General features: G+C 41.5%; 1 protein-coding gene and 1 pseudogene across 2 annotated transcripts in view; both read right to left on the bottom strand.

Annotated features, from left to right (window-relative positions):
* The window catches only part of WWOX (WW domain containing oxidoreductase), a 1,110,761-nt gene that overhangs the window by 352,525 nt on the left and 732,933 nt on the right, over nt 1-25,303 (bottom strand). The window lies entirely within an intron of this gene.
* Nucleotides 3,663-25,303, bottom strand: part of LOC129137474 (small ribosomal subunit protein uS3-like) — a 44,996-nt pseudogene continuing 23,355 nt past the window's right edge.

Here is a 25,303-nt window from a genome sequence, read left to right as displayed (position 1 = left end):
TTCGCTATTAAATTATTACACCAAGGACTGCTTATGGCATCTCTTGGTTCAGTGAAAACCTCCCTGGGATGTAGACATATGCTTAGAAGCTGGGTTTCATAACAGGAAGCCCACTACATCCCCACCACGCAGGAGAGTGCATACTACATTACTTTAGAAGTATTTATCCGCCCCTCCTCTCCACCCAGGGAAAGGCGAAGTACTGCAGGTTTTCAGATAAAATCCTTGATGAGAAGAACATACAAAGGTTCTGCCTCATGGTCAAGAGGATGCATGAGTAACGGAGAGCAGTGAGGGGGTTTTAGCACACTGGGTTATGGAATGTTTGCTGAAACTGGATTTCTGGATTTTGATGATCAGTAACTAAATAAATAATGATAACCACAATAATGAAAACAATACCAGCCTGGTTAACGTGGCAAAACCCTGTCTCTACTAAAAATACAAAAATCAGTAGGGCTTCGTGGCGTGCGCCTGTAATCCCAGCAGGCTGAGGCAGAAGAATCGCTTGAACCCAGGGGACAGAGGTTGCAGTGAGCCGAGATCATGCCACTGCACTCCAGCCTGGATGACAGAGCAAGACTGTCTCAGAAAAAACAAAAAAGAAAAAAATAATAATAATTATACCTGCTATTTACTATGCGTTTACCATGGCTATATATGGCAACATATTAACATATTGTTATAACGTATAGTACAACATATTGTTATGCAACAAATTAAACACCTTACAGATATTAAATTCCCACACTAACCCCATCAGGGATTCTCATTTTGCAGATAACAAAACTGAGATAACACATTACTAATTATCTATATGACCCTGGGCAAGTCAACACTGGGTGGGGGCAAGATATAAATTGCAGTTATATGACTGATCTCCAGTATGTCATTTAATGATGAGAAGAAAGAAGCCTGTCACCAAACTACTTTTTGAGAAAGTGCTATACGCAGAGGGAACAATGAATTTATTACTGTATAAAAGTTTCCGCCCACTAATGTGTACATTTTTAACCTCATGAAACAGGTGGAACCATTGAGGAACTCCTACATTTTCTTCCATTTTAATTGTTATTAAGCTATTAGATTATTTATCCTGTAGGCAGTGCAAATGGGCTCTGTATTAATATTGGTGTGTAGTAAATTACTCCAAAATGAAGCATCTTAAAAATTAATAAATATTTACTCCCTCACATAGATTTTCTGGGTCAAGAATTCAGGAGCAGCTTAGCTAGCTGATTCGACTTGGGTGTCTCCTAAGTCAAGATGGTCATTTCATCTGTGGTCATCCAAAAGTTTAAAGGGGGCTGGAGGAACTGCTTCCAACAAGGCTCACTCATGTTGGCTGGCAATCTGGTCTGACTGTTGGAAGCCTGATTCCTTGCTATGTGAATCTCCCCATGGTGCTGCTTGAGTATCCTCACAACATGGTGTCTAGCTTCTGCCACAAGGAGTGATCCAACAGAAGCAAAGCAGAAGTCCGAAAGTATTTTGTCACCTAGCTTCAGAGGTCATGCGCTATCACTTCCCCCTGTAAGTTACACAGGACAATCCTGTTCAGAGTAGAAGAGAAATATACTGCAATGTAAAACCCAGGAAGTGAGGGTCACTGGAGGCCATCTTGACCTCTGGCTACCACAGAATTTCATCTCCCTTTCTCTAGACAGTCCCATGCTCTTAAGTATTTAAGGTTGAACTCTAACATTTCAACAACAAAATGACCTCAAAATGAATGAGATGAGAGAATGAAAAGTCATCTTGAAGAAATACAAACATGTCCCAGTTCAAGTCACTCTTGATTGTGGGGCCAGGCCGGTATTATACAAGGATCCCAAAAGTGCTGTGTTTCAAACAGCTGAGGAATGAATGAAGATTACAGGTACAGAAACCAAGAGGCTTTAGCAATGATGCTGAAGATGGGCATGAAGGGTTTAAATGAAATTATTTCATAAATGTAAGGATATATAAAAACTCCAGTCTTTTAAAATGAATACATTACTTGTGAAAATGCATTAACAAGTGAAATCCTACAATAAAACTTTTGAACACTTCATCTACAGCCCGTAAAGTTTATAAACTGGGCACAAAATTTAGGGGAGGTCCACTTCATTTGAAAATAAAAAATTGTTTTATATTTGGAGTCACCTTGTATTTTGAAACGTATTGACTCAACCAAGATTTATTGAGCATCTCTATGTGTCTGACACTGTCCTAGGTTGGACAAAGTAGTGAATGAGACAGATAAAGTCCCTCACCTTCTAGTGGGAAAGATGGGCAATAAACAAACACAAATGTGCAATATAGCTTCACTGTGAAAGTATCAGGCTCATTATCTTCTGAGGCAACCAAGCATTTGAGTCATATAGGCAATGACCTTTGCTTTAATCATTTGCCAATTAAATAACTTACAATGTCACTTGGCTCAGTACCCATACTTCTGCCTATAAGTAAACTCTTTTTCTGTAGTTCCACCTATAAGAAAATTCTCATCCTCTCTTCCTACTCAGATTAACAAGAGCATTTCAAACTATGTGATAATTATAGCTCCTGTTGAAAATTATTGTTTATGACCCTGGGTTTACACATCAGTTTCTGTGAATTTGGTTATTGTGAGTCTGTACCTAACAGAAAGACCTACTCTTAGTGGGCTCACAAAATCTAATTTCTGAATGAGCAAGTTTGAGGGTGAAAGCCATATTGTTAATGAACTCATCAAGGTAAATACCACAGGCAATCTTCTGGAAATTAAGTCACCTGGCCTCACTGTCCACACCTACCCTCTTTCAAATAACTCACACGTAATACATTAAAAAATTTATCTCTAAGAGCTGCAAAAGAAACACTACATGCAGAGAGACCCAGAATACTGAGAGAGGTGTTGGCACATTCCCGACTGCCATCCCGATTCCTTATTCGTGACTGATCAATAATTGATCACATAAATCTTCCATGTTGAGCCAATATGGCACCAAGCTCTACTCAGTCACCAAAAATAGACACTAAGAACTCATTAGTGTGAAAAGACAGTGGGGCTCAAAGACCGGGGGTATCAATATCTGTTTGTCCCAATAAAATTGGGTTCTTTTTTGAATTGAGCCCTGAGTCCACACGCCCCTGGTTCACAGGCAGTGACTGGCACAGAGACACAAGTAGGTCCTGGATGAGGCTCGTCATTACATAAAGCTTCAACAATGGTGAACGAGGATGGTGATGGTAAATATGAAGTAGGAGTGGAACTCCAAGGAATCGTAAACAATGGGGGAGAGGGGACTAAACAGCATTATATACAAAAGTTTCATTGCAACATTATTCTTAGCAGTACAAAAACTATAAACAGTATAAATTCCCAGTTATTGAAGAGTGTATGAGCTATAAGAACTTTCTATCACTAGACAGCTTTTATCTAGCTGATGTTTGACATTAATAATCACTATGTTACAACAGGGGAAGACACTTGTGCTATAATGTTAAGTGAAACACTCAGGATGTAGTATCAATGTATTATAACTAATATTATGGAGGCAAAAAAACTCATTCATAGGGGAAAATCTGAATGGGTTAACCAAATATTGACAGTGGCTGTTGTCTGGAGCGATGACACATTGGCTAGTTATTATTATTTTCTCTATTTTTTTATTGTTTTCTCTTTGGTATTTTACACACACACACACACACACACACACACACACAGAAACTGGTAGTGAAAACTTATGTAGACTAAAAGCCAAATTCTCACTCTATCACTCTATTTTTTTTTTTTTTTTTAAGAAGGAATTTCGCTCTTGTTGCCCAGGCTGGAGTGCAATGGCATGGTCTCGGCTCACCACAACCTCCATCTCCCAGGTTCAAGCTATTCTCCTGCCTCAGCCTCCCAAGTAGCTGGGATTACAGGCATGTGCCATCACACCCGGCTAATTTTGTATTTTAAGTAGAGACAGGGTTTCTGCATGTTGGTAAGGCTGGTCGCGAACTCCCAACCTTAGGTGATCTGACCACCTCGGCCTCCCAAAGTGCTGGGATTACAGGCATGAGCCACCACGCCCAGCCCAGCCTATCACTCTATTTTTTATGGGTCCTTTGACTAAGGTAGGAACAATACAAACCTCTCCCTTTGCTCACTGCATCAAGATTAGAAATCTAGTCTAGGTAGGGAAAAAAACATACTGTGTTTTGTCCTCAAATACAGAAACAAAATCAACGTTTGCCAAGGAAGGCCTACCTCAAAATGTGGTTGTGGTTGTTTTCTTTTTTTTTTTTTTGAGAGGGATTCACGCTCTGTCACCCAGGCTGGAGTGCAGTGTCACGATCTCCGCTCACCGCAAGCTCCACCTCCTGGGTTCATGCCATTCTCCTGCCTCAGCCTCCCCAGTAGCTGGGACTACAGGCGCCCGCCACCAGGCCCGGCTAATTTTTTTATGTATTTTTAGTAGAGACGGGGTTTCACCGTGTTAGCCAGGATAGTCTCGATCTCCTGAACTCGTGATCCCCCCCGCCTCGGCCTCCCAAAGTGCTGAGATTACAGGCATGAGCCACCGCGCCCGGCCTGTGGTTGTGTTTTTTGACAACTTCGTGACTTCGCAACTTCTAGGCATGAGTGACTCTGTAGCAACATGCCCAAAGGTGAGTGCTCCCAGTGGTAACAGAGACTTACATTGACTCTTGTATGTTTGGGCAGAACAGTGGCCAAACTAGGAGGCGTACACAGTTAATGTTGAGTTACTGTACAGACTGTCCTCCGTGGGACACCAAGTAGACCCTGGGGAGCTGTGGCAAGACTGTAACAGTGATCATGCCCATGGCAGTCTAGTGGCCACCCATCCTACTGCTGCTCATGGTAACTATGTCTTTGCGACTCATCGCAGCAAATGGTTTTCAGCACCTTTACCCCTAAATAGAAATATGATCACAACCAGCAGAAAAAGAAGCGTACTAACTTATCTGCAAGGATAAAAACTGGGCTAAATAGATTTTCCGGGTCATTAAGGAAATACAGAATCTCAGAGGAGGTTAAAAAAATCTCAGAGGAGGTTAAAAAAAAAAAAGGTCTCTGTGTAACTCCCGTCTATTTTGGGAATCTCATGTATGGGACTGAGAACTGGTGGTTCAACCTCATCATTACCCTGTTGGTAGGAGGAGAGCAGACTGATCTAGGCTTTGCTTTCTGCTTCAGGGTCAGCCCTAGGCAAATGTGTTAATTAGGCTAAATTTGGCCACTTAGATACTCCTGCCCTTCCCACTCTGCACCCTGTTTCCTCCCGACACCAGGCCAGGTTCCCCGTACCCTTAGGCAACACCAGATAAAGGACTTTCCATTCCCCAGCATTCACAGTGCTCACTCCACCTCATGCCCAGTCGCTCCTGAGCTCTCTCTTCCTTGGTGTGAGCTGATAAACACTCAGAGCCTTACATTTTAACAGTGGTTCTTTCTCGAGGTGCTGGTCTAGCCCAAAAGCCAAGTTCCAACAGTTAGCAAATACAGTGCATTTAGTTAGACTGTCTGGGAAGGTGTATGGGGGCGAACATGACTTGAAGATTTTTTCAACATTAACAACAACATCAACAACGAAAAGCAGCACTGATTGGGAGCCCACGGTGTACAAAGTTAATCTTACTTGTTTTCCGTATGTCAACTCTAATTCGTTGGCATTTGCTGGATATTAAACCCCTGCAAAACCCAGTGAGTAACAACAGTGACCATTTTTCTTATATTTAGTTTCTGAGTCTGTGAATGGGCTGTGCTCTTTCTCTGGTGTGGGTTGTCTCGGCTGATCTCTGCTAGGCTCTCTGGTGTGTCTGGGGTCAGGTGGTAGCTTGGTTAGTAGCTAGATGACTCTAGAGGGACCTCACTCATATGCCAGGCACCGACAGGCTATCAGCTGGGGCAACTACTCTCCCTTTATGTGGCCACCATCCTCTAGCAGGTCAGCTCAGGCTTGTTCATGCAGTGGTCACAGGGTTGTAAGCAATGAAACAGAAAGTCCCAGTATCCGACCGCTTGTCATGCCTCTGCTGCTAAGATTCCACCGGGCAATGCCAGTCATACAGGACAGGTGTTGATGAGGTGAGGGAAATACTGTTTTCCTTTTTCTTCTTCTTTTTTTTTTTAAACAAGCTACCATTTTTACAATTTGCCATACCTTCCCCAAATCCTAACCTTTAGTTGTTATTATTTCCATCTTATAGAAGAAGAAACTGAGAGTTAAATAACATCCCAAAGAAACGTCAGAATAATGAACTCAGTTGTGGCTAGATGCAGTGACTCTAGCCTGTAATCCCAACACTTAGGGAAGCTGAGGCGGGAGAATCGCTTGAGCCCAGTACTTTGAGACTGAGCTCGGCAACATAGCAAGACCCTGCTCTCCACAAAAAGAAAAAAACAAAGAAACAAGTTTGAAAAAACCCAGTTGTTGTGTTGGATTGGAATTAGGTACAAACACACATTAAAGTGTACATATATATAATTTATAATAGATAGATATGTTATAAATATATGAATAAATAAAATAATGGAATGTGTCCAGAAAGAAATATAAATATACTAAAATTATAATATACGCAGAGATACAGGAATAAATGGAGATAGGTGTATGTGCATGGGTTTGTATAATACACATATTTCTGAGCACAATTAGCACCTAGATCTTAGTTCTAAATATGATTCTATAATAAAACGAACCAAGCCTCCATGGAGAATGAGTTAATTCCAAGACTGAGGCAGGGAAGTCCAAGATGACAGTGTAAAGCCTCTTACAGTGCCAAAAAATAACGAAGTGTTCAAAAAAGAAAGGGGCATGTCAAAAGGGTGCAGGAACCTGCCCGAAAGACCTCGTATGGGCCAAAGCTGGAACAATTTGAGCAACAAAATATATCACAATACTGTCGTATTATGACCTACAGAATAAAATAAATATTCACGTACCCATACCAATATAAATGGAGAAGAAGAAACAGCCTTCCATGTAGAAGAATTCCAACCAATAAATAGAAGGCATGACAGAAAGACAAGGTCAATCATGAGAATACCACAGTATTAATCACTGCAGGCAAGATCCCCAGAGGGATGCTGAAATTAATGGATGAAAATTTGAGAAGTAGTCCCAAAGTACCTCCCCCAATATATTTATTAATTACAAAGGGAAAAAATGATCCTTTACAGTGGAGAAATCTGGCAGATAATACTTTAACCAAGAGGTCAAGGCTAACATCACTAGTAATAAGATATTTTCACATTACACATCCTCTGACTTGATGGCCGAAGAATGGCACATCACTTTTGTATATTCCTCCCAAAAATGCACCACATCATTCTAATCAAGAGAACACATCAGACAAACCCAAATTACGGGCATTCTACAAAATAACTGACCGGAACTCTTCAAAAATTTCAAGGCCATTAAAAAAAATAATGCATGAGAAACTGTCCCAGACCAGAGGGGACTGCAGAGATATGACAATAAATGCCAGGTGCTATCTGGTTGTAAAAGATGGAAGAGGACACACCGTGAAATCCAAATAAAGTCTGTTGGTCAGTTATAGTCTGAGTTTAGTTAATAGCATCATAACAAGGTTAATTTCTCAGTGTTGAAAAATGTATCATGTTAGTATTAGGGGAAGCTGAGTGAAGAGCACATGGGAAATCTTTGCAGTATTTTTTATGGCTTTTCTGTAAGCCAACATTTATTTCAAAATTTAAAAACTGTAACAAACAAACAAACCAACCTTTCCCAAGGTCCCACAGCTCCTGATGACTAAGTCTGAATTCAAATCCACTCGTGCCAGATTCCAAAGTCCATGCTTTCCATCCTGTGCAGTGCCTCCCGCATCCACGCTACCATCTTAGAATTGGTTCAGAATGAATTAGGCCACCCCTTCCAAATTAATTATTTTATGGGAAAAACTGGTGGCACAATTAGGCATAAACCCATCTACCTTAAATGGGGAAAATGAGGCACAAGGTCATTAAAATGGACGTGGAGAATATTCACTCTCATATTCACTCTCAGCTCCATGTCTTAAGTGCCCACATAAGCCAGCTTATAATGTCATTTCTTGATTCCATTAAATTAGTACAGGATTAGTACATATCTCAACCTTCAACCATTTTGTCACTTAAAATGAGTGTCTGGAAGGCCATCCTTCCGGAAATATTAGTTACCTTGTCCATTACTTACTTAATCATAGCTTGGAGTTATTTTTTGCCTTGTGGAGGCTGACTATAAATTATGGACTATTACGCAGCAAAGCCACACTTAGTAAATTATATGGCATTGGAAAACCCTTGCTTTTGGGGGAAAATTACACTTTCTTTAAAAATATGTTTTATAAAATATTATGCTAAGCCTGTAAAACAGAATCCATGAGCATACTTTGTGGCCATAAGGACATATTTGACAGTTGACTCCAGTTTCCAGGCTGCTCCTAAAAAGGGTTTGGAATGGAAAACTTCTCATTTGAATTCATGTCAGAATGGCCGTGGTCTGTGAATTTCTACATGCAGACAGATAGGAGGAAAGGCTGGAAACCTTGTTGGTCTTCACCCATGATGCAGTAAATAAATTAGCCATGTAGTCTTAGGTTTCATTTTCAGCCATAATAGCAGACTAATAGGCAGTATTTTTTCACAGTTATGAATGGATTCTTTTTTTTTTTTTAAGACCAGTCCATAGAAGTACTTTGGTATTTGATTTAAAAAAAAAAAAAGACAGCAAGATAAAAAAGTGCATGAATGCAGGGCTATTAAATAGGAGGAGACAACGACCCTTTGGAATGAAGGTTTTCCATTTGTCTGTAGCTTTTCCAACCGCTTCAATGGGCTGTGTCCGCATGGTTGGAGACAGCCTTTCAGGCTGGCCAAGGAAGTTAAGACTTCCTGCCTCAATAGGCCAGTCTTTGTTGTTCTGTCAGGGCCAAAGATCCTGAGAGTCAGCCACCACTAGCTCTGGCCACTTTGGTGTATGCTCAGTCCCTAGTGAGCTAGAGCAAGGTCACTAGGTCAGCTTACACGGTGACACTGTTAGACTGTGCCCCAGCCAACTCTGGCCGGGGATACATAAATATACAAGACTAAAGAAGGAGGATGGCACTGGGGTTTCCAGATGCATCTTGTAAGGCAGACAGTTGCCCAGCTTAAAAGTCTGCAAAATCTTTCTTTAAAAACGTATGTTTTAATTTGAGGATATTAATTGCACGGAAATTATTTGAGTGTATGATTTATAACCCCGCCAGAATTCTGCGGTCTTTCCCTCCATATGTGCTGTTGCCATTTTCCCTTTTGTACACCTATCATTTCCCATTGTTTATCTTCCCTGATTGATGTTCGGGCTCGGGATGTTTTCCATTATGAGATTCATAATTATCACTGGTAATAGAGAAGGCTTCCCTATTATCTTCAGTGAGACTGCCCAAATTATTCATCGTAACCCACTGGTACCACACGGCAGGAAAATAAGAATTTATTTCCCATCCCAGGCATATGGTAGATAAGAGGATGTATTTATTTCTCCATGTTTCAAAAGGATTAAGCTTTGAAAAAATAAATATCACTTAGGCTGTCAGTAAGCAGAACTTTATGGTTCTGGGTTTAGAGGGCCTCTCTTGGGCTAAGAATAGCACACCTAAACTCTGGTTTCCAAAAGAGGGGAAGGTATGGAGGTGGGGAATCACTTACAGTTTTACTTGGCTAAATAAACAAATGCGATAGATTTCAACCACAGTATCGGTCTACAAGGCACCCAGCGTCACCTTAGACCTCCACGTTAAATAACGCACCAGCTTATTTATAAAAACGTTACCAAATTCCAGCAGTCTTTAACCCCTGGCTATTCTCAGAGCATGTTGAATACATCATCTGGGTTTTGCCTAATTACACATAATTAGGAAATGTAATTACGCTTTTCGGTGTTGCTCTGCCATTAGGAACCGAGTGGACAGCTGAAACGCTACCAAGGATGCAGCGCTTCAGAGAAAACAAATTAAAAATATGAGCCAACCTCTAAAAATAGGGATTGTGCTGAAGGTTAGTAAATCAAACTTATTTAAAAAAACATAATAAATTGCTTTTGGCTCTGGCTAAATATTTGAGGAAACAGTTATGCTGGCTGTCTTTGTATTGGGGACTTACTTAATGATACATTATTTGCATCCATGCTGAGCCAGGGAGAGGGAATGAATTATTTTGCTCCTCGATGAGTGTGATTTGCTCACTTTCTCATTTATTTATGCTTTTTTATTTTTACTTCCTCCTTTACACCGGATCCCTGCTCTGGCCCAGGAAGTGATTTCCAACCATTCTGTGTCAAAGAGTCAAAACATTTCATTTGTGGGTTTGTTGCATATGGAGGGTGCTAATGCCCAAAGCTTAGGCAAAGCTGACAGTTATCTCATCCCCTGAGCTGGGCATTCGCATCTTAGCAGCATAGGAAGGGGCGATTGGCTTTGTTAAGTCAACAAAACAGGCACCACGATAATCAACGTTTTCCAGATCGGGTTGGACATGGCACAGACCTAGGTGGCTTTACCAGCCCAAAAAGTAAGAATTTTGCAGGTGGAGAAATAGAAAAATCGCATTCTTTAGAGGTACAAGCTCATGAAGGATCTGGAATTGGAAGCTTTCAATGTTCTAATCTTTGCTTTTGTGTTTATTGAATTTTCCTCTCCTAGGACAGTGGCTGACAGTAATAAAGTAACACACTCCATTAAATGCACTATTTATGGAAACATTTCTATGGTGCCAAAAAAAAAAAAAATTAACAAGAGAAGTGATTGCCAAAAGCAAAGACCCAAACATTAGTGCAATGTTTGCAGCACTTAAAGTAAAATAGCCAGCCCTGTTAACAAACATCCTCTCCACCTGCCAGTCCTGTGAAGCGTGCCTGTGTGTGCGTGCATTTTTCTAAATTAGATTTCTTTCCATATTTCTTACTTTTTTCTAGAGAGCGTATTTTAAATCTATCTTCATCCCCCCTTGTATTCTATTTTTATTTTTATTTGAGACAGGGTCTCACTCTGTCACCCCCGGCTGGTGTGCAGTGGCGTGATCTTGGGTGACTGCAACCTCCGCCTCCTGGGCTCAAATGAATCTGCTGCCTCAGCCTCCTGAGTAGCTGCGGCTACAGGTGTGAGTTGATTTTTTTTACTTCTTGTAGAAATGGGGTCTCACTATGTTTCCCTGGATGGTCTCAAACTCCTGAGCTCCAGCAATCCATCTGCCTTGACCTCCCAAAGTGCTGGGATTACAGGCATGAGCCAGCATGCCCAACTCCTCTTGTATTCTATGTACACTGTTTCCAATCATCTTAGATCCTTTTCCACTCATTTCCAACTTTTTGTTTTCTTTTTCTTTTTTGAAACAGGGTGTCACTTTGTCACCCAGGTTGAAGTAAAGTAGCATGATCCTAGCTCACCATAGCAACACACATCCAGGCTCAAGCAATTCTCCCATCTTGGCCTCCCGAGCAGCTCAGACTACAGGTGTGCACCACCAAGCCCAGATAATTTAATTTTTTTTTTTTTAGAAATGGGGTCTGGCTATGTTGCCCAGACTGGTCTCAAATTCTTGGCCTCAAGCAATCCTCCTGCCTCAGCTTCTAAAAGGGCTGAGATTACAGGAGCGAGCCACTGCACCCAACCCATTTTGAATTTTGACTTCCTCCTCTTCAAGTGCTCCATTGCTGAATCAGTTGAAAATGAACTCCTCCTGGATTACTTTAAGAGATACATTGCTGATCTCTCTAATCTCAGTTCAAAACACACTTCCACAAAGGCACTCAGTCAGCTCAGATCCTCCTGGTCGCCTTGAAGGGGAGATGCCAATTACCATTCACCTTTATAGTGTGTCTCTTATATCCCTTCCCTTCCGAGAATCGCTGGGTGTCCCACACGTCTGCCAGCTCTGCCCAGTGCATTAATTAGATCAGGATACTCAAGCCCAACAATCGAGACCCTCATTTCAAAAGAAATATTTTATAACCCCTTACCAAGGTCCTGAAATAAAATTCATGAATAACATAATCTACTCACACACATAATTAGCAAAAGTAATATGTCATAAATTTTTTTTAAAGAAAACATAATTGACAATAAAATAGTACACATTTTCAAAGGTAACTTCTCGGACAGGAGTGTATCAGAAGCCCATAATGAAACAGTCTAATGTTTGCACCTACTTATAGGTTTGGATTCAAGAAACGTAAGACAAACAATTCGCCAGAATTTTGTTAATGTATTCTCATAATACTTAACATTTTGAAAGCAGCATTACATATATTTTAATACAGACATCATATTGGTAAACCAACTCTGAAAATTACAAAATGAAAACTAAGACAATCATCCTGATTAGTAGCATTTGCCAGTTTACATGGTGTAAATATTCTCACCATGGTCAGTTTCAAGCTAACAACACGATATCACTGAACGCAGATTTTCGAAGAAATAGGCAAAATCTGCTCTCATGAGCTGCTCGCTAAGGGCAGGTCTAGCACACAACTATTTAATCACCATGAATACAAACAGCTACATATGTAGACAGATCACATTATGGTGACTCAAATATTATGAGCAGCGCTGCATGATGTTTCAAGATGGTATTGAGACCTTGGTAAAAGACTGGAACAAAACACCACACAATCTTCCCTTGATTTAGAAGGCCCCTGCATTTCTGGAAGACCCAGTGCACGTTGTGTATCTGTATAAGCACAGGGAATTCTGGGGTCAGATCAATGGAAACAAGTTTTTTACCGAAATGAATGTCCGGGGGCACAGGTGTATGTTACCGGGACGAGGGCAGTTCTTTGTTATATTGGACTGCCTATGGCATCACAGGATGGACCCGTGGACCCCACCTGCTAAGTGCCAAAGGCCACCAAAATGCCTTTCCAAACTTCCAAAATGCCCCCACCACTGGCAATAGTCCTACTATTGAGAACTACATCAAGATGTTTGCTATTCCAAGTGTGTTACCTGGACCAACAAGGCAGGCATCCCCTGGGGGATCACCAATTTATAAGAAACACAGACCACAAATATATATACCTACTATGTGCCCACAATTTTTTTGAAAAAACCACATATATATACATATATATGTACATACACACCTACTAGGTACCCACAAAAATTAAAGAAAAGGAAACAAAAAAGCTCGGGCCCCACCTAGACCTACTGAATCAGAATCCAAATTTAACAAGATCCCTGGGTGATTTGTGAGGACATCACATTTGGAGCAACTACTAGAGTAGATACTGAGTTTTAAGACTTACAAACTGTGTAAGAATACTGCTTAATGCTGACATAAACAATGCAAAATAAACCACTGGCTCTGTAGACACTACGTAATAAGCCTTCCTAAGTAGTGGGATCATGCCATGCCATCGCTCCTCTTCATTGTAACTGTGCTGCAGAGGCATGAGGACTTTTGCATTGACTGTGGGCCTACTGAATTTGTCAACCACAGATGTACTGTGTCCTTACCATGCCTCATGCCTCCTCTCCCTGAATTCACACAAGAATCGCTCTTCAAAACTAGAACAAGACGTGAAAGAAATCAAGGCACAGAGAGGTTCAGGATTTTGCTCAGTGTCACAGAGTCAAGAATGTGCACAGTTAGGATTAGTGATGGTAATTATTTTATATTAAAAAATTATTCCACAAGTACACACTGAGGGTCAACTGGGAGGCAATGTCCACAAACGGTTTCTCCCATGCCATAATGATAACTTATTTTGCATACAACTTTGTTTGTGCAAAGCATGTTCTCATGTGCTAACTCATTTGATCTTTCAAACACCCAGTAATTTGTTAACTCTACTCAAAGATGAAGAAACTGTGGCTCAGAAAAGGGAATGGAGGATCAGGAAAATGAATCAACTTGCTCAAGTCACTAGCTAATAATAAATGGTTAAGTAGAAAATGCAGGATTTGTGCACTTACCTGCCTGAAGGCTTCGCTAGTTCCTGGGGTTGGGAGGTCACTGGAAACAAAAGCACTTGGAAAAATATCTCTAGACGATGGTTTTAGGAGGTGGGTTCTTCAAGCCTTCTCCTAACCCATTCCTCAGTCCCAATTTATCATCACCATCCAAGCCTGTGACTCGGTAGGAACATCACCAGGGATGTATTTTCCAAATCAGATATGCCCTCCAGCCTAACCTTATTGTACCCCCTCCCCACCCTCCATAACAGTGAGAACCTGGAGAAACTAAAATGAGAAAATAAATATGTGCTGACAGTCTGGGATGCAGTTCAATTCACAGACATAAGTAATATTTATTGCAAAGTATTAACACCTATTAGCATGAGGAAGGGGAAAAAAAAAGTCACAGCCCTGTACATAAAATGCATCCATTCTGAATCCACAGTAATCCACATGGGTTCCTAGAAAGGGGATCTTGTTGCTGTCTTTTGCCAAAATCAATGCCAAACCAACAAGTTTCAGCAAAGCCTTTGGACCTCTCTGAGGACACGAAAAGGTTGGATATTACCAAGCCAGGGGATAGTTAGATGTAATTACATTTTAAAACCTCTCCATTTTATATCTAGGAACAGAAGAGAGAGACTGGAAGGGAGGAAGAGAAAATATATCAAAATAGAACAGGTGACTCTCTCTGGGTGGTGGGCTCGTGGGTGATTTGAATTTACTTGTTGAATTTTTCCCCCCAAATATTAAGCAGTTATTTGATTTTAATGAAAGTTTTTATTTTTGAGATAAGTGTAGATTCGCATGCAGTCAAGAAATAATACAGCAATCTCATGCACCCTTGATCCAGTTTCCCCCAAAGGTGATATCTCACAAAACTCTAGTACGATTTCACAACCAGGAAATTGACATTGAGACAGTCAAGATGCAGAACATTTCCATCTATAACAGGATCCTCCAGTTGCTTTTTTATATCCACTCCGGTTCCCACTCACCCCCCACTCCTCTCCAGTCCCTGGCAATCACTTATCTGTTGTCTTTCCTTTTCTTCTCTTTTCTTCTCTTTTGAGATGGAGTACCACTCTGTTGCCCAGGCTGGAGTACAGGGGCACGATCTGGGCTCACTGCAACCTCTGACTCCCGGGTTCAAGCAATTCTCCTGTCTCAGCCTCCCGAGCTGCTGGGATTACAGGTGTGTGCTACCACGCCCGGCTAACTTTTTATATTTTTAGTAGAGATAGGGTTTCACTATATTGGTCAGGGTGGTCTGGAACTCCAGACCTCAGGTGACCCATCTGCCTTGGCCTCCCAAAGTGCTGGGATTACAGGAGTGAGCCACCGTGCCCAGCCATCTGTTTTCTATTTTTATAATTTTCTAATTTCAAGAAGATTATGTAAATGGAATCCTACCAATGTAATCTTTTGGGATTGGCTTTTTCACTCTTTTATAGTACATTTGCAGCCAAAGAAAATATTCTTATTGTGTATACGTGTAAGTCTCAACATTTTAAGATGCAACTGTGTCTTTAGTTCTCTAAGAATCAACATGTAGGAGCGCCTAAAGCCTCCTCTGAAGTCAGCTCTTCTGGTTCCTGGTTCACTGTCACTCTGCAACGCCATGGCCCAACTACCCTGTCTTTTTTTGACGCTCGCTTTGCTTCCTGGGAATGACCAAGGCACAGCCCTCCATGTACCCTGCTTTGCATCCCTCTGCTTCACCACCACCCACCACAACCTGAAAAGCCACCTTCCAATGTGCATGCAGCCTGACAGAGTTGAAGGAGGAGGCTCTCAAGCTACCAGCCTTCCCCACAACCCCAGAGACAAAGCAGAAGGCACACAGCCAAGATGGGTTCCTGGCCTCTAACTGTGCCAGTCTTTCTCAAAATGAGAATAGCCTTGGGAGGTGCAAAGACCTTTGGAGAAACCTTTGGAACAACACACAGTAAATTTACTCATTCAAGCTTTCTGTGCCCTTGAGCAGGTAGGTCCCTGGGACTCCATTTTCTCATCTGTAAAATGGGGACAATAATACTTACCTTTATATTTATTGATATTTCTACGCAGGATGACTATGAAAATTAAGTAAAATAATAAATATAAGACTCCTAACACCATGCCCAAATCTAGGAAGTATAGATACACGGTGGCTATTGTTATTACAAATTACCAAGTCAAAATAATAAATAGAAATTCACTTGGATTTCTAATCCCTCAATCTTTGTCAGCCCCTCTTTCTTGGTATAAGATACAAAATATTTGGTTCACCAGTAAATAGTTTCTAGGTAAGAACCACGCAGACGCCTAAGAGGTCTGTATTAAATCTTCAATCTTGCACTGCTAGAAAATAAAAAATAATAATAAAAAAAAGCATCCCACTCCTGAGAAGTGTTCAGGCTTTGAGTGATGTAAAAGGCCTTTGAACAAGCCTTATAAGTGACATCCATATTTGTCCATTTTTGACTTAAATTGCTTTTGGTTCAACCACTGCCGTGAATTGCCTTGATGCAATATCATACAGAATGACACAAAACACAGAGGAAAAAGCAAGTTGCTGGGCGAGGGTTAGGGAATAAAGGAGTCATTGCCTCGTTCACTTCTCTAAGTGTTGGAAGAAATGAAAATGAAACTCGCGTTGAAAGGTAATCTCTATGAACCGTGATAAGAGCAAGTGACATTTTTACATAGCTCAAGTCTTCTGGTTCAGCCTAGCAGTTATAATAAAAGCCATTTACATGCAGCTAAACATTTTTTTAAGTTTCCACCTGCTCTTTTTCTTTTTCTTCTTTTCCTCCTTCTTCTTCTCCCCCCTCCCTAAGCAGCAAAGGGACATCTGCAATTCTGGAACTTCTCGTTAACATAATCTGGGCTCTGGTTTCCACTGTGTGGGATGACGAAGCGGCTTCTATGTTCTAGAGAACAACCTCCACTCTCCCTGTTTCTCTCTTCTGCTGCACTTGACCTTCCATCTCTCATCTTTTGCTGCCAACCTCTGACTCTGAAAAAAGAAAAAACTTCTTCGCAAAAGCCCATCTACTGCTTGGCCCCCTATGCTAAGAAATTCTGTTTCATCTCAGTCCTGTGATTAGGAATCCAAACCACAGGGGTTTTTGGTGTATAGAATAATTAAGGAGATCAGAAATTAGGTCAGAAATCCTGGGGTCCAGCCTCATCTCTGCCACTTACCAGCTGCCTGATATTAAGTGAGCTGCTACAGTATTTCTGCATGTCATTTTCTACACCCCGCAAATGGCGTAATGCCAGCCACCTCAAGGATGGTAGCAAAAATTAAATGAGGTACTGTATTGGCAAGGCCTGGTGCAGTGCAGGAACTGAGGAATGCTCATTCTCTTTCCTCCCAAACAACATAGATGACTTATTAAACATGGCAAGGGGCAGAAGTGTCTGAAAATACCAATGTGAGATCCTACTAGAAGAGTGGATGCCGCCCTTCAGGTGAGTCCACAGTAGTATGTCCTTGCGGGAATAAGTTTCAGGAGACCTCAATCCCAGGGAAAGCACTGCCGAAATCACAAAGAGGGCCTCCTATCTCTGCTGGGGCCACTGGCTTTGCAAATGGAGCATAAGGTTTTACCTCCTTGTGTGGCCCTGCCAGTTGTCCCTCCCTAGGCCACAGCAGTACAACTTGCCAAGGAACCGTCCCTGGATCCCACCTCAGTGTGCTATTAGTCTGTGCAAAGGAAGAGTAAATCTAAGTGTTAAAAAAAAAAAAAAATGCATGTTAACCACTGTTGTTATACCCTTACAAAGAAGAGGCCAGGCGGTATATATAGATCTCTAAATTCTCATGTGTGCATACAAGGTCACTTTCTCAACGAAATCAATAGAACAATCTGAATACACAATTTTCATGTCACTATGTATTTTGGAGTTGAAATACATTGAAGGGAACAAGAATAACGAGGCTTTGAAGAAGTGGCAGCTTAGGTAGTAACATAATTTTATATTTCCTTGTTGTTAGTCTCAAATATATGAGGATACAACTCAGAGCTCTGCTTACATAAAAAGTCAGAAACAAAAAAATAAATACGTTGAATTCAGATTTGAATTTTTCCTCTTTTCCTACCAAAAGAAGTTGAAGACATTTTTCTAGATGTCTGCTAGCAATATTTTGGCAATACATTTTTTGTTGTTGTTTTCGTTTCTCCCTGGAGCCTAGTTTGCTCAATTTCTTCACGAGGTCAGATTAGCACAGGGTGAGTTTCAGAACTGCTGTGTGTTCTTAGGCAAGTCACGTCGCATCTCTTTTTCCTACTCTATAAAACACGTTCATAATAACTGATCTAGCCAATAGGACTGCTATAAGGTCTGATATCAATATGTGTGTGAACAACTGTGTGAACATTCTCAAGTGCTGATTGTGTGATTTCACGGGGTATTCAGTATCACTCTACCTTCTCTTTCTTCAACACACAACTGCTCTACTAACATGCTCATGGGCGCTTGTAACACTGAAGGAATATTTCCCCTTTAAAGTCATTTTTGTTGCTGGCCCCTTTAAGAGGATTTGACCATTATCAACGTGTGGATTTAAAGCCTCTATTTACTACTAGAATATTGTGCACAACGCTTTGAATGTTGTAGTTAAAGGGATAAAAGCTACAGACTAAAATATTAAATAATCTCGGAAGGTGAATAAATTTTACTAGAATGCTGGCACTTGTTTTCTAGGTGGTAAGAAGGCCACTACAATAAAGACAGCTAATGTTGGATAATGACAAAAGCAAGGCTTTCGGAGCAAGATACACTGGATTCAAGCCCATATATTACCTTAAGATCCTTGGGCTTCATTTCTGGAGCGTCCTCCTCCACCTCTGTAAAATGGGCATGTTAACGCCCTCCAAACCCCCTTAAAAATTTGAGTGGAAATTGAACAAAAAAGAAGACTGGAAATACAGTTTGTAGAACACTCAGCACAGTGTCTGGTTCCTGACAGCCCTTCAATAATTATGAACTGCTAATAGCATTGCTCAGACTAAGGTGGTATGCATGATTATTACAAATAGTCATTATCACAATCATGTTATTACGAACAATCATGAAAAACTAAAGCTTCGTATTTATATATTGCATAATTTTTTTGGTTCTGGGTAAACTAACGTAATGATTTGACATACGCAACATCCTGAAGTTACCCTTTCTCTTTGTCTGTATCCCCTTTGTACCTGTATCTATAAATTATCTCTGCAATATACAAAATCTTTATTCTGTTAAGAAGTCAGTGGAATGTTCAAGAAAGATCAAGAAATCCTGGAACCCTGTCTTCATCTACAACAAACTACGCTGTACTTTCTGATCTTCGGCAATGGGGATTTTACGTTGCAGACCCTTGTCCTTTCTGCCAGCCTTCAGACCTTGTTTACAGACCTCCTGAGGATACACTTTTCTCACTTACTATGTTTCTTTGGATGGCAACCTATACACCTCTCAATAAATTTTGGTTTACCTAGGAGCTGACGGGCACAGAAACCTAGATTCAATTTGTGCCGATTTATGAGACACATGCACGACAATCCTGGAAACTTTCCTGTAGCTCACTTTATAAATTAACCCCTTATTTAAATATTCTGCAGACTTAGCAAAGGGCACTGTTCAATGGGGACATGGTCCCAGATCAGCCTTTTGGGCCTCTCCATGTTTGCTACCAGGACACACGGGCCCTGTTCAGCACAAACAATGCAAATTTACAAGATTTATGAGAAGAAGGGAATGTTCCTATCCTGTTGTTATTCAGGCCACAGCATCGCTGGTCTTAACAGGCTCCATACTGCTCAGTTCCAGACGTTCGACAGCTGAACTTGGGATGCATGTGTGAGCAGTGTTCTGATTTGACTGATGGCTTCACTCATTCACTCATTCAGCTGAAATGTTCCAAATGCTTAATAAATACAAGACAATGAGGCTGAAGCCAAAGGGATGCAACACAGAATGAGACACAGTCCTTGGCCTCAAAGAACTTATATTCCACTGGGAGACAAAGTGCCTGTATGGTACGATAGAAAAGGCATGAAACACATGAGCCAGCAAACCTTGGCTGGAAGCCTGCACTTGCTTGTGAGCTGTGTGACTATGGGTAATTTATTGGATCCTCTTACGCCTCAGTTTCCTCATCAGCAAAATGGGTGTAGTCATACCCAGTTTCACAGAGGATGCTGAGGTAATAGCATTCGATAAATGCTGTGAAATCTCTAAGCACCATATAGATATTCAAGATTCTTACACACATCAGTAATGTACAAGAGAAAGGAACATATGTGCAGTAAATTAACAAACGAAAGACTATGAAAAATCAGATACAAGCACCATAAGCCTACTGGGGTTATGATAAAAGAGTGTCCTCACTGCATGTTGTAGGTATTGTAACCCAATTTTCTGAACTCGCAGAAGAGGAGAATGATGAGGAAGGAGAATAGAAAGCAGGAGGAGGAGGAGGAGGAGAAGATGGCTGGGCCATTAAGTAAACATGAGAACAGCCACATTAGAGAAACAAGCTGTATGCAGGAAAGAGTGCAAGTTGAGGACTGGTATAAAGAAAGAGCTTGTCATCCCAGTGCTTTGAGAGAATGAGGTGAGAGGACTGCTTGAAGCCAGGAGTTCAAGACCAGACTGGAGAAAAAAGCAAGCAAGCCCCATCTCTACAAAAAAATAGTCAAAATTAACCAAGCACAGTAGTGCATGCTTGTAGTCCCAGACACTTGGCAGGCAGAGGCTGGAGGATCGCTTGAGCCTAGGAGTTGGAGGCTGCAGTGATCTCTGATTGTACCACTGCACTACAGCCTGGGCAAAAGAGCAAGACCCTTTCTTAAGAAAGGAAAAAAAAAAAAAAAGATCGAGAGAAAAGGCTGAGCCTGGCCACTTTGCTTTTCTATATCCCACCAACTGATAACACCAATGGGGACATAGCACATTGTCCAAATGGCAGAAATCCTTTAAAGAAAGTTTCTTACTTTCAGAGAGAAAAATAAATAAAACTGCTTGAGCTCAAAAGTCACTGCTGAAATAATTATAAATGGATGTCATCTGTCTTTGGGGGAAGTTCTGTAATGAATATCACAGAAGAAGCTCAAGGTTTCCTCTCTAAAGGCATCTCCCCCACTCACCTGCTGGCCTGTATGCTCCACCATGACACATGATTCCCTTGGGTTGTCCATTCTTTAACCACAATCCCTCCTGAGAGGGCCACCACAGGACGTGGATTCACACTAGCAGGATGATGACTTTTCTAATCCAGGAAGGAGAGAGGGACGCATTTTCCCACACTCCATGCCACTGCCAATAGCCGAACCAGTGAAGCGAGCAGGTGTTAGGAGAGTCAGGACGTGTGGAGTGGCAGAGTGTGGTGGTCTTACAATATGCCCACAAGTTCTTTGATAGACCTCCCTTCCAATGGTGGAGCCAGGTTCCCCTCTCCTAACTATGGTCTTTACTAGTATACTTCTAATCAACAGAATGTAGCTAAAGTTACGGTGCTTGACAGTGCATGATGTCTAAGAATGGGGCTTAAAAGGCCATGCCACATTTTCCTCACACTCTCTCTGAGATCATCACTCTGTGGGAGACCAGATGACATATTGTGAGGCTGCTCCTGAAGCTGTACAGAGAGGCCCCCATGGTGAAGAACTGAGGCCTCCTGCTAACAGCCACATAAGTGAGCCCCTTGGACACGAAACCTCCCCTTCAGTCAAGGATTCTGAGACTGCAGCCCCAGCCAACAGCTTGCTGGCAACTTCAGAAAAGACCCTGAGCTAGAATCACCCAGCTAAGCCACTCCCTAATTCCTGACCCACAAAGACGATGAGATTCTAAGTGCTTACATTTTGGGGTAATTTGTTAGGCAGCAATGGATAACTGTTGCAGATACCTAGGTGGTGAGTTAGTGGATCCAGGCAAAAGTGACAAGAGCAACACAGGTAGTTATCACCAAAAGTGAGGAAAGAGGAAGGGTATTTGAGAAAATTACAACGAGATCACCAATATGCGAACCTGCCAAGGATGTTTTCCTCCCCCATGTCTCCTAAGAGACTGTACTCTAGCTTCGCTTGACATGCAGTGCTACAGATAGATGCTCAGTAAAAGCTCCTGGAGTTCATAGTTATAATCATTATTTTCACTAGTATTTACTGAGTACTTATTGAATACCAGGGATTATGCTTTGTGCTTTACATAAATTATCTGGTTTCTTCTTCTCAATGGAAATAGTATTATGATCACTCTTTCACAGATGAGAAAAACTCAAGAAAGACTGAGTGACCCACCTAAGGACTTGCACCTAATCATTATGCAGCCTGCCTCCTGGTGTGCAGGTCACTGATGCTGGCTTTGTGCACCCAGGCATGAGCACCAGGGTCTCTCACGTAGGGTACCAGTGTATACTCAAAGCCACAGGATAAACTCACTGCATCTCCCTAGAGCACCCATTTTATTCACTGCTAAGCAACTTAAGACATCATTTTTACATTTACATGAACACAGATATTTTGAGTGAAATGTAAACTTCCATAGGAGCTTTTAGGATACATCTTGGAGGCTGGTCAGGGGCTACTTCAGGGGATATCAATCCTCCAGGAGCCTAAAGATATTCTTTGCTGAAAGCACTAGCTAAGACACAGCTTATCAAGGGGGAAATGAGGGCTGGAGGGAAAACACGACCTCGAAAGTCACAGAGATGGTGCTCAGAGAGCTAGGGTCTTCAGCCCCCAAATTCTGAGTGGTTCTCAGCTCTGCAAGCCCCTCCACCAGCCAGGCTGTGACAGCTGCAAAGTCTGGAGGGCTAGGAACGCACTCCCTTCTTCTCTTACAGAATTCACTCCCAAAACATCACATTCTGCCCTCCCCTTCCACTAGCACTGTGATTACTGCTGCATCATTAGTGCCCTTTAAAAGAACATGGTTTCCAAATCCTCCTAAACATGTTTGCAATGATTGCTATGGCCCTTTTGATAAATAACTGAAGAAGAGGCACCTGACCTGGTGGCTATAGAGGGTGAGGATGGGGCTGTAGGAGGAGAAAGAAAAGGACACTCTGCCAATGACAGAAATAGTCATTTACAGTGGCAAGGAGGTAGGGAACGCTCTGACTCCCAGGGGGCCCCGAGCTGCTCAGATGTTCCCTCCAATACAAGCTGATGCCGTCCTGCTTGGCCAAATCGACCTGAACAGCCCAGAAAGCTGCACGGCCGTACCTGTCAGCCCCAATCGGTGCTGCAGAAATTTTGTTAGGAAAATAGGGGTACTGAGATTCAATTTTTCGATTGTCTGAAGGCTTAATTTAGTGACCTTGGAAAATATCTCCTAGAGGTGAAAGAAGATGCTGGGAATCTGCTGGGAGGAAGGAGGCTTCCCTGGTAATGGGTAATTTGTTTACTCTAATTTTGAGGCCTCTTCAGGCAGCCAAGAAAATAGTCAGATAGGTACTACCACTTCTTAGAAAAAGTGGGGGAGGGGAGAGCCATAGAAACCAGTGAGAGAAACCCCCAGTCATACGGCACTACTTTCTCAAGAGCAGGTAGGCATTATGATAATATGTACATATATGTTTTATGTGTATATATATAAATATGCTTATTATGAAAAGTTTAAACATACACAAAGGGAGGATAATAACCCCATATAAATATCATTCAGATGCAAATATTACTAGAATGTTAACACTGCTTCTTTCCTTCATCCTGTCCCTCCTTTTCTTCCTTCTTTCGTTGCGGCAGCTCTTGCTGCTGCTGTTGCAGAAGTATTTTGTTTATTTTTTTTTCTTTAAATTTTTTACAGACATGAGGGTCTCCCTATGTTACTATGTTACCCAGGCTGGTCTTGAACTCCTGACCTCTAGTGATCCTACCACTTCAGACTCCCAAAGCACTGGGCTTACAGGTGTAAGCCACTGTGTCTGGCCCCAAAGTATTTTAAAGCAAGCCCCAGACCTCACGTCATTTTTCCTCTGCTGAATGTATATGTCAGATGGTATTTGGAAGAGGCGGGGTTGCTCAGGTGCTCAACAGCTTTTCTCATTAATAAAACTACTCAAAGAAAAATGCTAGCAGGAGGGAGGAGCTCTGGAATTAGGAGTTCCAATTTTGGCTACAATCTGCAATTCCTGTAGGATCTTGGGATACTCTGAACCTCTGGGTCTCAGTTTCCTTAGGTTGGGGAGGATAATGACTCCTAGACCTGTTAGGGGAACTGAATGAGACATGACTTTCTAAAATCCTTGGCACAGAAGCTAGTACAGGCTAAGGGCAAGGTGTGATGATTGACTATATGTGCCTTGGACACAGGATGACAACACCAAAAATACAAAGAAGGCAAAAAAAAATTGTAGGTGTCAACTTGACTGGGCCGCACAGTGCCCAGATATCTGACTAACCATTATTTCTGAGTGTGTGTCTGTGAGGGTGATTCTACATGAGACTAACCTTTGAATCAGTAGACTGAGTAAAACTGATTGCCCTGCCCTGTAGGGGTGGATCTCATCTAATCTGTTGAAGGCCCGAATAAAACAAAAGTCTGAGTAAGAAATAATTTTCTCTCTTTGCCTGACTGTCTTCAACCTGGGATGCTTGTCTTCTGCCTTTGGATGAGCTTTCTACCATAGGCCCTTCTGGATCTCCAGATTGCTGGCTACACTTCTTGGGACTTCTGGGCTTCCATAATTGTGTGAGCCAATTCGCCAGTTCCTAAAAATCTCTATCTGTCCATCTGTCTAGCTATCTGTCTGCCTATCTGTCTCTCTGTCTCTCCATCCATCCATCCATCCATCCATCCATCCATCCATCCATCTTCCAGATGGACCCTGACTTATGATGGTTCTGTTTATGATGTTTAGAGTTTATGATGGGGTGGAATGGCAAGGAGAAGAAGTCCAAGGGTTTCAATCCTAGCTTTGCCATTCATGGCTCTGTCGCTTTGGCAAGTCCCTTTAACCTCTATAAGTTTTGATTACCTTATCTCTAAAAGGGGAAAAACTATATCTACATTTTAGGATTACATACAAGAATGCAATGCAGAAAATGCTGCTCAAAACACAGTGGCCTCAGAGTCTCCATTACATAGTTTCCAATCCAGCTGAGGCTAAATGGCAATTGCAATAGAGAAATAATAATTGTGCCCACTTTATAGGGTTGGAGGACTAGACACGATATTGCTAACTACGATTAATACAGTTCCCTGCACATAATTGGCACACACATAGTTAATAAAGGTCAGAGTGTGAAGTTTTGTAAATAATGATAGATTATATCACATTTATTATTAGGACATGTGTCCGATAGAATTTGGTATACAGTAGGACCTTAATAAATGATATATTGTTATAAATTAAATTATTATTATATATAATTATATACTAATGATAATTTTAAAATGCCCAGTGCAG

The sequence above is a fragment of the Pan troglodytes genome, chromosome 18 (assembly GCF_028858775.2).
Source record: "Pan troglodytes isolate AG18354 chromosome 18, NHGRI_mPanTro3-v2.0_pri, whole genome shotgun sequence".
Taxonomy (NCBI): domain Eukaryota; kingdom Metazoa; phylum Chordata; class Mammalia; order Primates; family Hominidae; genus Pan; species Pan troglodytes.
This window is presented reverse-complemented; position numbering and strand designations above follow the sequence as displayed.